Consider the following 17,243-nt stretch of genomic DNA (forward strand, 5'->3'; position numbering starts at 1 on the left):
TATCTGAGGTCAGGTCAGAACTGGCTGGCCTGCATGCCTACAGACCTCTGCTTTGTGACTAAGTGAGGATGCCAGGCTCTGGCTTGATAAGACTTTAGAAGCACTGCCAAGAGTCCTGAAACAATGAGATTTTAAAGTATAAGGCCACTGGACCTAAATCTAAAAAACTAACTTCTAGAAGGAAATTCTACTAGGATAAGGAATATCCTGGTTCAAATCCTATCTATTTTTTGAAGCTCAGCTCAATGTCTACCTCCTCCAGAAAGTCTTCCTTGATTTACACTCCCAAAGTTCTTCTCGATTGAATGCTAACAGCAGGTAACCTGGATCACGTACCTTTTCCTTCTCCCTAACAGCTGGGTTACTTATGTGCCCATCTTGCCTCTCCCTCTCCCCTCTGTGCTGGTGATCACAGGCCCTACAGCTGACCAGGTGCTCAGTATAGGTTTATTGAGTAAATGACTCTTATTAGCAGTGTGGGCAGTCTATCCAAGAGTATAAACCTAGTGTGGAGGACGTCTGTGTGCAGACAATCATAGCAGATCACCCTGGGCTGTCTAGACCATGGGCCTCTGTGGCCCTTTACTGACTTACCTGGAGCCAGGGTTCCAGATGCTTCAGCTGGGCTCTTTGTTTCCCTTCCCTCATCCCTTCCATTCTGAGACCACTAGGAAAGGGGACTTTGAGGTTTCCCAGGTTCCCAAGGGAGAAGATCTGTGTTTGGGGACTCAGTGGAAGATTGCTCACAACCCCAAACAAGAGACATGACCTTCCTAAGGAGCCACTATCTCCTCTGGTCTAAATGGAGTCTCCTTTCTGCTCTTACTGCCAGGAGGGAGGAGAGAGGGGACAGACATAGAGGGTCCTTCTTTTCTCCCCTGCCCCCTCTCTAATATATACTCCCATCTTGAGAGAGAAACTTAGAAGCGCTCATTCATTCAGCATTTACTGGGTGCTTGATCCGTGGCAGGTCCTGTATACTGGGTGTTGGGAATGCAATGGCAGATGAGACGGAGATGGCCCAGGAGAGGTCTGACTCCCTGCTGATTTCTACAAACTGGCTGGGTGGCCCCCAGTAACTCAGTTGACCTCCCTGGTCCCTGGTCTGTGAAAGGGTGCACACATTCCTACGTCACCACTTTCTGGAGGATGAATGAAAAGCAATGGCCCTCGCTCCAGTGCCAAGTATGCAGGCTTCCGCTGCTCCCAGAGGGAAGGGCCCAGGTGCCACTCATCTCCATATCCCTAGTCAGTATTTACAGAATGGGGAGGAGAGAACAGCAAATTAGCTAGGTGGACTTCTTGCTCGCACAGGCAATGGCTTCTCTCCCGCTACCTGGGAGTAAGCACTGGTACATTTGCAAAGCTGTGCTGTAAATTCCAATTTACACCCTCTTTTTGCAGATATAGCTTCCAAGTATATCTCTAAATCAAGCCCAGATATGAGTCATTTTGACTGTTACACTGCACACCTCTGTTAGTAAAGGCCACTTGCTTATCTGAGTTTTGCAAGCCTGGTTTTCCAGGGAGTATTTTTGCTTCCTACAAGTTCTCAGATATATTTGCAGTTGCTGGTTCCCTCCAATACCTCAGATGCTTTTTTCCCCCTTCCATTTTATATACCACAAAAATCCGAACATTGAAGCCTCCAGGAGCGTCCCCCTGAATGAAGACATCACGAGGCTCCTTCAGAGTGCTCTTCCAAACAGTCGGTAATAGGAGACTACGCTTCGATGTCCAACAGCCCTGCGTTCAAGTTTTGGCTTTGCCACGTATATGCTGTGTGACCTGCAAAACCACTGGGTGGTGGGGCTACTGTTTGACCTGGGGCAGTCTGGCTCCAGGGCCCATGTTGTGAGCCTCCCTCCTGTGTATATGTTGAATTGACTCTGGTAAAGTGCTTATGTCAGTCAATTCCTGTCACATGGTGAGCCCTCCTCCAGTGGTGGCTCCTAAGAGTCTCCTGAGCCTTCAGCACAGCCCCCCCTCACCCCCGGGAGCTCCAGGGAGGCTCTCCGCCAGACAGACCACTGGGGCTAATGAGGCTTCAGGAGAAATGACGTGGGACCTGTGTCTCACGGGCACATGTGAGGGGTTCAGAGGCCTCAGAGAGAGGCAGTGAAACCAGCTGGGGCACCTGGATAAGCAGTGTGATGGCCGGGAGGGGCGGCGCAAGGAGGAGACCCTGAAGGCAGGTGCGGGGGGCGCTTACCTACTGGTGGCCCGTGAAAGAACTTCGCCTTCACTGGGAGGGTGAGAGGGTGCTCAACAGGCTTTAAGCAAGGGAGTGCCCTGATCCCTCCTAGTGTTTGGGGAAGGTGTCTTGGGGGCCAGGTGGAGGGCTGAGCCAGGCAGGGACAGACCACAAGCGGGGCCCAGGCTGCCTGCCAGTGAGGCTCAAGCTGAGTGGGTTCTTTCCTAAGAGCACACTCATGAGAAAAAGGCATGGACTTGCAGGGCTTTGGCTCAGGCAAGAAATTCGAATGTGTCAACAGCCCGGCAAGCTGAGGCCAGCTGTGGCTCTGCGAAAGGGTGCTGGGCCAGGTGCCCACACTCCTGCCCAAAGGAGCCCTGAGGTCTCCTTGCTCTGGAGTTAACGACGACCTGGCGTGAACGGCACTCGTTCATCGGATCCTAAGGACTGTCAGATATGAAAGATGACGGTCTTTAATTACCATAAAACACAAAAACTCCAGCTGCCTGCGAATGCCAACAGGAAGAGTTATTTGGCTCCCATTAAAATGCCATCGAGCACCACTAACTCGGGACGGTGATGTAGCCGCACTGGGAGCTCAGCTAATGAACCTTGGCCTATACGACCAATTTAGAGAGGCCAGAAAGCTCTCTGTCACCACAGTCGGCAGCCAGGATCTGATGGCCCGGCTCGGCTCTACCTCCTTCAAGCTAGATGATCTCAGACAATTTATTTAGCCTGCATTTCCCTTTCTTCCCTTGTCAAATGCATATAAAAGCACCTTGGGAACTATAGGGTCCTAGGTAAGAGTTAGAGAAAGCCATCACCAGTATTCTCATTACCTGAGCCCAGAATGAACAGGGACCGTGAAGCCCCAGATGAAACCTCCAGTTTAAGCATAAGACTAGAGGCTGAATTTTTTGCAACATTTCTCTGCCGGTTCGTTCCCTCCCTGAACAGATGTTTTCTGTTCACGTTCACAGTTGTGCGGCTCTTCCTATGTCATGGCCAATGTGCAGCGATTCGAAATGGTACTTGGCCTGAACCCCAGATGGACTGCTTGGGGAGAGGGTCCGCGGAGGCGGAGGGCAGCAGCTTCCCTAGGGCTTCCCTTCCAGTTTTCTTGATGGGGAGTAGGAAAGGGTGCCCTGATGTCACAAAGGGGCCGTTTCTGCTCCTCAGGGCAGAACTATGGATGGACACTCAAACTATTAAAGCGCTTTGTGTTGAGGGGCACCTGGGTGGCTCAGTCAGTTAAGCGTTTGACTTAGGTTCAGGTCGTGATCTCACAGTTCGTGAGTTCCAGCCCTGCATAGGGCTCTGCGCTGACAATGCAGAGCCTGCTTGGGATTCTCTGTCTCTCCCTCTCTCTCTGCCCCTCCCCCCCATTTGCACTCTCTCCCCCACACTCCCCCAAAATAAACAAATAAACTTAAAAAAAAATCTCTGTGTTGAGATGCAGTGATAAGGGGGCAATATAACTGGAGTGCAAAACCCCACTGCCTGTCGCGCTGGTTTTCCAGTGGCCGTGTCTGGAAGGGCATGTTTTCAGGTTGTGACAATGACTGGGGAGCACAGCTGGCATTTGGCAGGAGGGGCCAGGAAAGGTGGTGACCCAGTGGTCCTGAGGGGCGTGTAGTGCAGTCAGCACTTGGTGTGGTTCTCGTTAGCAAGCGTGGGTAAGCAGCCACTACGGGACATTATTCTGTGTTTGCCTGCTCCACTCCCATCCCGTCTGAGACCACGCTGCCCTCCTCCGACATGGGCCTGCATCGCCTGTGCCCCCTTGCCCCACGGCTTCCACAGAAGCGTGGCTAAGTGTCAGCGCAGAGGGGCCCTGGAAGATGGGGGGAGAGGGGTGTGGTGATGCCTTTCCCCATCTTCTGCAGGGCAGTGTCTCAGGCACTGACACAGCAGTTTGGTGGTAGAGGGGTCTGGGGAAGCTTCTAGAAAGAACAAGAACTTGAACTGGGCATGTAAGGAGAGACAGGGTGGAAGTATATAAAGTCGAGGGACAGGATATTCGAGGCAGGGAGGCTGGCATGAGCAAAGGCTCGCAGGCTGAGAGATATGGGCTCCTTATGGCGGCAGGGGTGGTGTGGGGGGCCTGCATATGCAGAGCAGAGATCCGGTGCAAGGGAGCAGAGTGACAGGCTAGAGCCCACCTGCGAGAGCTGGGGGTATCCCTGGGAGCCTGGAGTCAGAGGGCAGCCTGGAGGATACTTAGAAGGCCAAATGTTAGAGCAGTCAAAGGAGTGAACCAGAATCACCAGGCTTCATTAAAATGCACACGGGATTCCTCATCTAGCAATGAGAGTTCTCCTAGAGTATGAGGGGGGGCAGGGGGCACGCTGCTTGTGTCAGACTAGACAGTTAAGGAGAGTGTCAGTGTGTCTGTCAGACAGAGGTATCATCAACATTGCTCTCTATCCCAGGGTCATGGTAACTTACAGATGCATGAAGTCCATGGCATCGGGACCTATCTTTCTAAGTGTGGTATGAACACACCTCGCTGGGCCACCACTGAACCTGAAAGAGCTGTCTCCCAACTTACACCACCCAAACTTCACTCCTGTGCTTGTACCTATCAGCCTCCAACTGCTGTGTGACCTTGGGCAAGGCACGTCACCCATCTGAACTCCGTTTCCCCAACTGACAAACAGGAGGAGGCAGTGGTGGGAGTCCCTTCTCTTTTCTAAAATCCAGACTTTATTATTCTTGGCAGATGAGCCTGGGGCATTAGTTAATGAATAGCTACTTACAAATGATGTGTACCGCAAGCTGGGTATTGGACTGTGCTGTGTGATTAGGCACCAAAGAAAGCAGAAAGATGGAAGAAAGAAAAGCAGAGTGCTTCTTTCCTCCTACCCTCTCCTCTTGCCTCCCCGCTTTCCATTCCTTCCGCAAAGGTCACTCTCTCTAGGTCTTGTGCTTGATACCAGACACACAGAGAGAGATGAAAGCCCCTGCCTATAAAATTGGAACAGGCTGATTGGAAAAGGCCACCTGCAGCCACAGGGGAGAGTTTTTCTGGGTAGATGGCTTCCCCCCACTTAAAGCTGCGTCCACCTCAGGGCAGAATCTGTCCTGGGAAAGCTTTCTGGTTGTCAAGTAAGTTTTCCGGCCTTCTCCTGTCACCTTCTCACCTTTTTCAAAAATGGTCTGACCCACAAACTGTTAGATCAAGTCCCAAATCAAAAAGAAACCATATTTTATAGGTAAGATAGGAGCAAGTGGATGCATGTGGGGGTGCAATTCAATTCACCAGGAGTCGGCGGTGTGTTGGAGCAGGAGAGAAACTCATAGAAATGCAATAGGCTGTGATCATCGGGGCAAAGCACTAGGAAAGAGGGAGGTGATGGTCATGCTACTGATTAGCTGGAGGGCGTCAGAGGAGGGATGCCTGGGTTTTGGGTCATCCCAGTATTAGAGAGACTGATCCTGCCCAGAGGTCTCTGGGGGTAAGGTTTTCCCTGGCTTCCTTGGATAGTGATGGGTTTAGAAACTGTATTCCTGTGCATGTAGACAACGAACCGATGCTGTTAGCCTGAAGAGGAGAAGGGTTAGGGAAAAGGGCTTAAAGAACATGTGTCTAGAAGTCCTGGGGAAACACACCAAACGCCATATGATCAGCTGTCCAAGTGTCGTCATTTAAGCCGCGCAATCCACAGCTAGGAAATTAACCACAGGTTCCATGGTGTTATGGAGGGTCCTAGGTTAAAGAACTGTTTCCAGCTTTGTCATTCCCTCACTCTGTGACTTTGGGCAAGTCCATTCCTCTCTATGGGCCTCAATTTGTCTGCCTTTTATAGATGATCTCCTGAGGTTCCTTGCAAACTTTGAGTCTGGATGCCTCCCTTGCCCCTTTTAGGGGATTTCCTGGAAAGAAGATGATGTGTAGAACACTACTGCTGCCTCCAAATAGCTAAAGGATGGAAGAAGGAGCAGACATACTCCACGGGGCTTTAGGAGGAAGAATCAGGAGAAAGGCCAGAAGTTACTTGGAGCCACCAGCAGTCAAGTTAAGGGAACCCTTCTTGCTGCCAAGCTCTGCAATGGGCTGCCTCCCAGAGTGAGCTCCCCCTGTTAATAAAGCAACAGCTTAAAGAGCCTCCACCTCTTCCCTGCACTTCAAGCCTCTGCAGCTCAAACGAAATACACACAGAGCTGCACCTAACGCCTTCCTGTTATCAGCCCCCAATTCCAAAGCTCCTGATCTCAGCACCACCAGCTGCTGCCAGAACTGTCCACAAATCCCCAAACCAGACCTCAGAGAATCACCACCACCTCCTCCCTCTTTTACTACGTCCTCTCCAGTCCCACCATCGCTACTCCAGCTCGGGTCTTGTAAGTGGACACTGAAGCCGGGGGGCACAGCCAACACTGGTGTGCCCCCACCCCCAGGCTCTCCCACCTTCAATTAATTTGCCACTTGTCAGCAGGAGTGAGCTTCCTAAAAGAAAACAATCTCGGGGCGTCTGGGTGGCTCAGTCGGTTAAGCATCTGGCTTTGGCTCAGGTCATGATCTCACGGTTCGTGGGTTCGAGCCCCGGGTCAGGCTGTGTGCTGACAGCTCAGAGCCTGGAGCCTGCTTCAGATTCTGTGTCTCCCTCTCTCTCTGCCCCTCCCCTGCTCACGTTGTCTCTCTCTGTCTCTCAAAAATTAAAAAAAAAATAAAAAATAAAAAAAAGAGAAAACAACCTCATCACTCCCTCACGCTAAGGCTTCAGTGGCTCCCTGCCCACAGGACGAGACCCCTCACCATCTGGCCTGAACCCGCTGCTCCAGAGCAGCACCCAGAGCTTCCCACTCCCCTCTTTAAAAAGGTACTAAGGTTAACGAGCTAATTAAAAACCACTCATGAAGCTGCTCCCTGCTTGTCTCACATCCACGGCTTGGCACATGCTGTTTTCTTAGGCGTGGATGGCTTTCTTTGTTCCTTCACCTGGTTAACTCAGATTCGGAGTTGCTTTCTCCAGGAAGCCTTCTCTGACCACCACCTCCACCCCCAGTTTGGGCTCAAGGCACCTCTTCTGGGCTCTTGTAGCCCTCAGAGCTCACTCTGAGTTATCGTGTTTTGTTGGCACATCGGTCTCTCCTACCATACTCTAAGCTCTGGCAGGGCCTTATCTGAACATGTCAGGGACTGGGAGGCTAGGAGCAGATGACTCCTCTCTCCAGGGTACGTGGCCGGATCTTTCACCTCGGCTGCCACTGATTCTCAAGGGGCATGGTGTAATTTGGGAACTCTGATCTCCTCTTTAAACTTGACCTGATGTTCTCCAAACTGCACAGGAAAGACAACGGTGGATATGTCACCGAGGTGGATATACACTCTTAATATTTAAATCAACAGTCAAAGATGCCACAAAAAGAAAATCACGACCATGGATCTCAAGGTTCCCACAAGGAATAGCTCGCTTTGTTGAAATGATGTCAGCACTGAAGGTCAGGGCAGTTTATCAGGTGGTTTTCCCAATTCTGGCCCCCTCCCCCTGGCCCCACTGCATGGCGCTTCAAGAGGTGGAATACGGCCACCTGGCCAGGTGAATTCTCATTAACCCTGTTCATGTGCCTCCCTGCATTTTACATCCATCAGTAATTCTGAAGAAACTATTTTCTCTTATAAGAAAAACAGACACGCTAGATGGAAGCAAGAGGCTGCTAGAACCACAGAACGTTATGGCATGGTCAAGTGCCCTGGCTCAAGCTCAAGCTGCTTTGGGTTCAATCTCGCCCCCATGTACACACTGGCCACACTGCAAATCTCTTTTGGATCCCAATTTCATGCCATAAATCCCATTCAAACAACATGGTGGCCAGGAAGCCGAGTGCTAAGTCAGACGGAACTGAGTCATAAACCAGGCTCAACCATTTAGTAGCTCTGTGGTTTCCAGAAAGCCTTGATTTCTTCATCTGTAAAATGGGGATAATAGCACCATATAGTGATTAGTGTCCTTTCAGGGATTTTAAGGACGTGGTGCCAACAGTCTTTAGCAGAGTGATTGGCAAGTAGACAGACTCAACTAAGGTTAACTATTAATTCACTCACGTAGAATTACATCTAATTACATTCCCCTTAGGCTATAGAGTCTTCAAGAGCAGAGATCTTATCTCTGCTTGGTCTTTCCTTCCTATACCTTCAGCTGTCTTCCCTGTAAAGGCTATTAAGTTCATATTCCCTACGGGTTGAATGGAACTAAATTAAGCCCCTATCTTTGTATATCTGGGCACCAAGAGGTTGCCGGGCGTGGGGAGAAGTATTTATTGACAGATGACAATGAGCAAGGCTCTTATTTTATCTCCAGAGTAATACTGTAAGGTAGGTCTTAATTTCCACATTTTACAGGTAAGAAGACTTAATATCCCAGTTTTACAGACAAAACCCTCCTGAGTTACATAAATCCACTCGTGTCTTTGTGAACTTTCTCAAATATTTTTAACAGTGGGGAATCTCGGGCCTTAGCATTTGGGACAACTTTATTAAATGTGATGTCTTAACCCCAAAACAGAACAACAAACAAAACAAGAAACCTGCCCTTTAGGGAAAGGATAAAAGCCAGGATCCCAGCACAGATCTCTGCTCTTTCTGCTCTTGATGCCCCCTAGAGGCAGAAGAACAAGAAAAAATAAATTCTGAATTAAGCTGTATGTATCGGGAGATTTATTAATCGCACACACATCTAATGTATTTTTGTCTAGTTATGACTAGACAACAATTATATCAATAGCTGTATGGACGAGGTGTTTTGGGGGCCACAAAGTGTTTTAATGTTTGATAACACACCATACCAACAGCCCTAAGAGGCAGGTGTTACTATCCTTTTATTCATGAGGAAACTGAGGCTCTTCAAGGTTTGGTGGCTTGCCCAGGGGACCTGCCCCTAACCAGAGACTACAAGCCCAGTACCCTCCACAATCTCTAGAAACTACACGCAAATGCCTTGTACCCCAACCAAAGACAGCCCATCCAATCCCAGCAAATCACAGGAACATGTTGGCCCCTGCCCAAGTGATCTTTACCTTTTCCCTCAGGCCATAAAAGGCCCCACTTAGGGGAAAAGGCAGAAAGTCATCCAATGCAGATCACAGAGATGCTTTTCATCATTTATGACATGATCACATGTGGATTTTCCTTTTGATACAAGCTTGGGAGATCTTAGGCAAGTATTTCATCCATCAATGTCCATAAACCGAGACATAAGAGAAACAGATAAAAGGAATTTGCCCTCCTGAAGTCCTCTGCTGAGTGTGCAGTCCAATCCCCAGGCCACTGAAATACAATAATAGTACTAGGGGCACATGGGTGGCTCAGTCAGTTGGACATCTGACTTCAGCTCAGGTCCTGACCTTGGCAGTTCATGAATTCAAGCCCCATGTCAGGCTCTGAGCCTGCTTCGTGTTCTGTCTCCCTCTCTTGCTGCCCCTTCCCCTAGTCATGCTGTCTGTCTCTCTCTCTCTAAAAAAGGAATTCACATTAAAAAAGTTATAACTTTTTTCAAAAATAATTTAAAAAATAATAGTATTAATGATAGCCTCCAAGTATTTGGGGCTACTGGATACTAAGCTAAGCCCGTTTAATGCACTTCGCATTTTCTCTTCTCAACAGTCTTCTGAGGTGTAAGAGGAACCCGATGCAGTGTTTGGCATGTGGGCTCTAGAGCCACACAGCGTGGGTTTGAATCCCGGCCCTGCCTCTTCCTAACTATGTGGTCTTGCACAAGAAACCTGGCTCTTCTTGGGCCCCACTTTCCTGACTTCAAGTACGCAGGTAACTCTCGCGGGGAGGCTGGGGGGATCAGTGTGAAGTGCTAAGGCACACGGGCATGTAGCAGGTAGTCAGTATATGCGAGCTGTTACTATCTCTATTTTACAGATGAGGAAACTGAAGCTCATAGAATTTGCTCGTGCTCCATGGCTCCTCAACGCCAAGGCTGGAGTTCAACCCCCATGCTCCTGGTGACTATGGCATACTTTCCAAACTTCCCCCTGCCATCCACCCGGCACAGCGGGGGCTCCGTAAATGGCTTGATTCCTATTATGCGTACTTGAGAAGGCCTTGTTAAGTGCTGTGCTCCTGTCAACGCACTCAGGAGGAGACAGATCCCCAGCTCCCGCCCCTGTACTTGCTGCATATACCAGCTTATAGAGCAAGACCCTACAGCAAGGGTGCGGATCGTGCTAACTTGATTTCAATGCAAAAAGTGTATAGTCTGTGGGCACCACCGGGTTCATTCCCCAAGCTCATTCTTCTCTCTCGGTGGTGGAATATTTTATTTTTCCAATTTCAGAATCTACTTATGTTAAAAAAGAAAAAGAAATCCAATCAGCCCAGCTCAGGTTTGCAAAAACAAATAATGCATTCAGCATAGAACCTTAATCCAATAGTTATATTCATAAGCAAGGCGATCACTGGTCTGTCTAATTTATACAGCCCAGGGCCTCCTAAGGAACATTTCTCTTGACGAGAGCAGATGCAGTGCGCTGGCTCAAGGACAATGCTGAAGGGGTGTATGTCTCCAGACCTGGCATCTTGAAGAATCTGAAGCAAATTTGGATTTGGAGGCACATCCCCCAGGAATTCCATCTATGCCCTAATATCATACTACATTTTCTTTGTCTTTTTTCAAAATAAGGAAATGGAAAAAGTAAACTTTTGCCTGGCTGCTTCTTATGTTTTCTGGAAAAAATAAAACAGAAAGGCCAAACTGCCTCAGTGTCCTGGAGAGGAAGAGTACTTCCGAGTCCAGCTGACATGGGTTTGAATCCTGGCTCTGCTGTGTGGCCTAAACAAGTTACTTAACCTCTCCGAGGACATCTATAAAACAGACATAATTATACCTACTCACAGAGTGAAAACTGAATGAGAGAATAGTGAATTTCCTACTAGACAGTGGGCCTTGTATTCTCAATGCCTAGGACATGTACTGCTTTATTGTCTGTCTAATATAGAGGTTTATTGGCTAGGCCTACAATCCTAATGTCCATTGTTTACTGAGAGATTATTATGTGTCGGGGACTGTGCTAAGTTCTTTTCATGCGTGATCATATTTTATCCAAACAGCAGTCATATAAAGTATTTATTAGTAACCCCTTCACCGCTCTGAGATACCGAGGCTCTGAGAAGTTAGGACAGTTGTCCAGAACAACACAACTAGTAAGAGGGGGAGCCCTTGGAGGTCCAGGATCACAGCAGCAGAGTCAGGGTTCAAACCCAGGCCTACTTTTCTGCCTTGCCCCCTCTTTCTACAGCACCCACCAAACTTCTCACACAGCAGACATCAGAATACCAAGTCTAGTTAGTTTCCCCTTCTTTTTCCCGTGGACCTCTCATGTTTTGGGATTTCCTGGGGACAACTCAGAAATCAGGGTAATATTCAAGATACTTAGAGGGATTGAATTGCCACTTCCAGCCAACATCTATTGGACATTTGCAACGAGCAAGCTCTGTGGTAGTTACTGTGACTCGCCAGATTTCTGGATTATGTTGATGAAATCAAAGTGAAAATCAAATTCTCCCAAACCACTCAGGGGAGGGAAAGTGCCCACCCAGGCACCCAGGTGAGTTTGATTCATGCCTGCCCATTTTCTTAAGGTGGCAGGATGGTCGGCAGGCCAGGGTCCTGATTCCTGCCATGATATTGGCACATGGTCCAGTCCCCCCCACCTCTCTGGACCTCATTTCCTTCCTGTGGAAGTGGACAAAATGGAGAGTATTGACCCTGATTCATTTGCTCAGCAAATACTTGTTAGTTGTTGTGAAACTCTTCACTTCTAGAATCCTATTAATAACCCCCTCAATGACTCTATATTTTAGAATATGCTGTTTCTCATACAAGCTATGTTCATTAATGAGTCATCATTGTTTTCCCATTTTTTAATAAATCAATCACCTGTAAAGCTGATGATCAGAAAGTCTGGTAGGGCTAAGAGAATTCAGTCAGTGGATCCCTAGCAACTGGCCCATTGCTGACATGAAGTAGACTCTTAGTTTACTGAAAGAATAAGTGAATGAATGGATGGATGGATGGATGCTTGATACTACAGAAGAGCACCAAATGGTGGGAAAATATGGAGCCTTAACTATCTAAGGCTCAACTTTCCCATCTATGAAAGGACAGTCAGACACATCCTACAGGATGGCTGTAAAGTTTAATAATAATCATAACAGTAAGGAACACACTGTAGCTAACACATGTATAGTGCATACTATGTGCCAGGCACTAGTGTAAGTGCCTTACACGTATTAACTCAGTCTTCATAATAACCCTACGAGGTAGTTACAATTATTATTCCTATTTCACAGATGGCTAAACTGAAGTATAAAAAAGATGTTGTGGAACTCGCCCAAACAGGATGCATATGTATATGCATATGTGATCTGGCAGAGTCGGTGTCCTGAATCCCTCCACTCTGCTGTCCGGGCAGGCCCTGCAAAGTGCCCAGCACACTGCATGGTAATTCTCATGCTTACTGAGCAGAAGCCCTAAAGGTTGGCCAATGCAGCCTTACTGCAGGATGCTAAGCACATTTTTCGCTTGGGCTTTTTATAAAAATGGTAATAACCCAGAGCACCCCTATATTTACATGCTCTGTAATGCCCAGGAACCACTATCAGGATTGAGTATGAGGTGCTGTCAGAGACCAGCTCTGCTGGTAACTGTACCACAAAGACCTTAATGGATGGGAGAGAAAATGAGCTGAGTGCTGTCCATTTGGTCTTCATTTCTGGAAGACATGCAGGATTCCTCTTTCTCAAGCCTATTTCCTTCCACCATGTCTTCGCCTCTTTCATGTACCTATGTGGCTTTTTTCCCCCCGTGCTTGTCTGGCATTTCTTCTAATAATAGCAATTCTCTCTTGGTTTCAGGGATCCCTACTCTCAGCCTATGCATTTGGATAGATTGGCTTCACGGTAGCCAATGAGAGTACCCCCAATCCTCCGGCCGGGGTGTCTAATTCAGGCAGGGCCACGTGACCCTGGTCAGACCAGTCAAGGTCAATCCCAGGATTCTGTGGGGAGAGGTCACGGGGGAGCGGGTGGGGGGAAGCAGCACTCTTTTACCGGGTTTACAGAGCAAGTAGCATATAAGCCTAGAGGGGTTTCTTTTCTCAGATGGGGATGTATGCACAAGGAGGAGGCCAAAGCAAAGAGAAACAAAGTCAAGAGACAGAAACAGAGATTCCTGGAGACATTATTGGAATGCCTGGATCTAGCCGCATTGATCAAGAATAATCCTCTGGACTTTTCAGTTATATCACCCACTACATTTTTTTTTTCCTTGAAAAATTCAGTTGGAGTTGAGTTTCTCTCCTATGTCTGGGAGTTTTGTCTGATCCACTGCACTGTTTTCTCAGCCCAGAGTACCTTTCCTACCCCCGTCACCAATCATGAGGCTGAAATTCAACTCAGACTGCAACACCCCCTCAGAGCCCTTCCATTACTCTTCAGACAGACCTGGTCACATCCTCCCTTGGTCCCATACAGCTGAAACCACAAGGGACCTGCGATAGCATGTGTGCGTGCACATGTCTCCCATGGATTGTGAGCCCTTTGAGGTGACTTCCCCACCTCCATGTCCCTTGAGGCCAGTCCAATGCTGGCTACGGGTAGGCACATATGTTAGACAAATGATCACAAACATCCCCCCTAATGAAAAAAGAATGCTCTGCTACAATCAAAAGTGGCCATTTCTTCCTCATAAGAAAATGTCCTGTAGTGATGGGTGGATATTAAGTAATGAGAAAACACCCACTTCCAGGTGGCAGACCATGACCCGTGTGGATGTGGCAGCAGCTGCAATGTTGAGCCCGGAGGCAGGGAAGGCTGTCCGCTGGGTCACGGCTCCACAGTTCGCTGCCTTGGTCAAGTTCTCGTCCTCCCGCTGCATTACTCATGGAGGCGGTTACTAATCATGCTTACTCACATTGATTTTGTTTTTCTCCCTGAGGACGAACTACCTCATCCCTCCCTAATCTAATGGCTGACATTAGGCAAAAGCAGCCATCTGATACATGTTAGGCATCACCCCAGAAAGGAAGTCATCAAACATGATATTACAAAAAAACCTTTTAATGTCTCCATTCTCTTAACTGCCCATGCAAATCAGGTAGAAGAATTCCAAATGGAAAAAAATATGCTTGAAGCTATGGCTGTCAGGACCCTTCTTGCGTCAGGTCACCCAGAGAACATATATTTGTGCTGAGCTGTTTGCCCTCATCAGCCAAGGCCGAGCCTCCTGTGTGTCAGGTACATTACATACATGCTGTCGGACCTATGCTACAGCACTAGGAAGTTGTACTCCCATCACCTTCATTTCACTAATGAGGAAACCGAGGCTCGGAGAAGTGAAGGGACTAGCCTGATGTTACCCAGTAAGTGGCGGATTCAAACCTAGGACTGGCTTGACTCTATAAGTTCTTTCTACCTCTCTTTCTCCAGAGGCTGGCTCTTTCCCCCTCTCCCTGGGCCCTCCGTTGACGCTGTATGTTAAAGGGATTCAGTAGAGCTGGGAGCGGTCAGTCATGTGAATACTGGCACTTTTATAATGCATTGGGTCCCATCGATGCTCTGGCATTACTTAAGCCTGTGGGAGAATGCGGCGATGCCTGCGTCTGTCACATCTGGATGTTCCTGGAGACCAGCAGATAGCTCAGCTCCCTAGAGCTGGATCTGGGCAGGGAGTGTCGTGTCACACTGACCACATCCAGTAACAAGTGGATTGCGCCCAAGGGACCTTCAGATGTACATCTCAGTCTCTCCCTCTCTAGAACTCAAATGTGGCATTTAGGAATATTTCTAAATGTCAAAAGCTACCACAATGATCGAGTGTGACTGCCCCCTTCACATACACTTGAGGTCTGAGTTATAATTACAGACGCTCCCTCTTGGGCTCTCCATGTTTGCCTTGTCTGAGCCCATCTGTGCAGGACAGCAGTGCTGTAACCACATAGTCAGACAGTGCAGACAGACTCCCAGGGCCGTCCTGCTCTCCCCTGGAAACAGACAGCACAGCACCAAGGCAAGGAGGGAGGTGCTGGTCCTGAGGAGGCTGGTGTCTGGTTGACAGCTCAAGGAGACTCTCATCCTGGGCACATCATTAGCCTGAGATCACACACTGCCCATTTCATTTCTGATCTCTGACTTTTTCTGAAGATTGTGAGCATTCCCTGGAGGGCCCTCAAACCCACAGGTCCTTTCCTTCCCTGACCTCAGTGTACAGGGGCCAGTCAACCCGGTCTTACTGGCATCTCCCAGGTCCAATGCCATGCGATAGGCACGAAGGGAGGAGGGAGAGGCGTGAACATCATCCATGGCCACAAAGCACCGGGTCTCCTGAAGGAGACAGGCTTGGAGACGATGACTCCTAACTGGCTGCAGCACAGGGACCAGCACTATCCGGTGGATCTACAGTGTGGTGGAGCTGGAAGGGACTCCGTTCTCTCGCAAAACTTGGAGGGTGCCCCAGAGAAAGCAATGCCCATATGTAGCAGGCCCTGTGCTGAATGTTTCTGTGCCTAGCCTCGGAGGTCATCTCCAGAGGCCCTGAAGGATGGGTAGAGCTGACGCCAGGGAACATGTATAAAATATGCCGGGCCAACTTGAGCAAAGGCAGGTAGGCAGAAAATAAAGGGAGTGTGGTCTATACCGTCCAAAAGGCAGTTAATTAAGGCCTGCCCTTCTGACACCTCTATGATGACAGTTCTTATTACTTAACTCTCACTGAGTTTTAGCCCAGTGTCTCCAATGGGGCCGGCAGCACATCTATCCACTTCTTTAAATCTCCTTTTGTCCCCAGAGTTCACACAATGCTCTGCATGCAACACATGCTGACTCAGCTCTTCCTGACAAAATGAGGACTCCATTCCTAGATGATAAAGGACGCCAACCGGACAGGCGCAAGAGCAAATCCCGTTTCTGCACAGCCCATCCCAAGGCAGGTTTTAACATCAAAAAGGAAATCCTTTGCATGGCGACACAGTGACTAGGAGTGAAAGAAAGCTACGGTGTGGGAATCCTGGTCACATGTGTTAACTGTGTGATTATAGCTCAGCAGGTATCATATCCTTACAGGCCTAGGACTTCAGATATCAGAGAGTGTTCCTTAAGGTCAAAGACAAACAGGAGCCCCAGGGAGGTGGAGACATGTCAGGATCAATGTCAGAATGAAGTGAGGGAGGAGGAGGTATGTAGAGTGCACGGCATAATGTCCGGCATGGAGCTGGTGCTGGTGCCCACGGCCCCCTTGACATCACTAGCATCCTTATGGCTCATGCCTCCATCCAGTACCAGCTCAGCCAAGAAGTCCTTTCTTGAACATTTTCATTCCTTGAGTACCTGTTATGAGCCAGGTGTTGGCAGCACAGAGGATGCAACGACAAATAAGAATGGCTGGTCTCCGCTCTTAAGTGGAAGACAGAGCACTAAGCCATGAAAAGCCATGGGCAGAGGGGGCAGGTTATGCTCAGGGCCAGCTCTGTGGGTGAGTGACCACTGCGTCACACAGGGCCCCACATTCAGAGGGCCCTCTACTTGGTCTGATGTGCCATTGCCAATCCTGCAATTCTTACAAAGTTTTGAACAATGGGTCATATATTCAATGGGTCCCAAAAATAATATAGTGTGTCCTGGATACAGGAAAGACCTTTGCCATCTGACTTCCACTCTGCCCTTTTCCCACTGAGTACTAACAATGTAGTCTGGGGAAGTGATGTCCACTCAAAGTGCCTGAGTGATCTAAGGGTGATCCTATCTCTTGGGCCGATGAGTGGTTCAGGAATGAGCATGTGACAAAGTTCTGGTCGGTGAACTTTCAGGGGGATGTTTGCTGGATGTTTCAGAAAGATTCTTCTTTTGTTTCCAATACTAAACAATGGTAAGCCAGTCTCTCTTGCTCAGTAAGGGAACAAAAAACAGCGTGACTCAGCATTGTGACTAATAGCAATCCCATTTTATAAGACTAGTGAAAATCAAAGGAGGCAATGCTAGTGAAGATGCTTGGACTGTGTGAGGCACATAACAGGGGCTCAATCAATGATAGATATTATG

The 17,243-nt window shown here is 48.6% G+C and overlaps 1 protein-coding gene across 1 annotated transcript in view; it reads right to left on the minus strand.

Moving 5' to 3' along the window:
* Positions 1 to 17,243, minus strand: part of TENM4 (teneurin transmembrane protein 4) — a 731,443-nt gene that overhangs the window by 234,661 nt on the left and 479,539 nt on the right. The gene's annotated exons all lie outside the window — the stretch shown is intronic.

The sequence above is a fragment of the Suricata suricatta genome, chromosome 11 (assembly GCF_006229205.1).
Source record: "Suricata suricatta isolate VVHF042 chromosome 11, meerkat_22Aug2017_6uvM2_HiC, whole genome shotgun sequence".
Lineage (NCBI taxonomy): Eukaryota > Metazoa > Chordata > Mammalia > Carnivora > Herpestidae > Suricata > Suricata suricatta.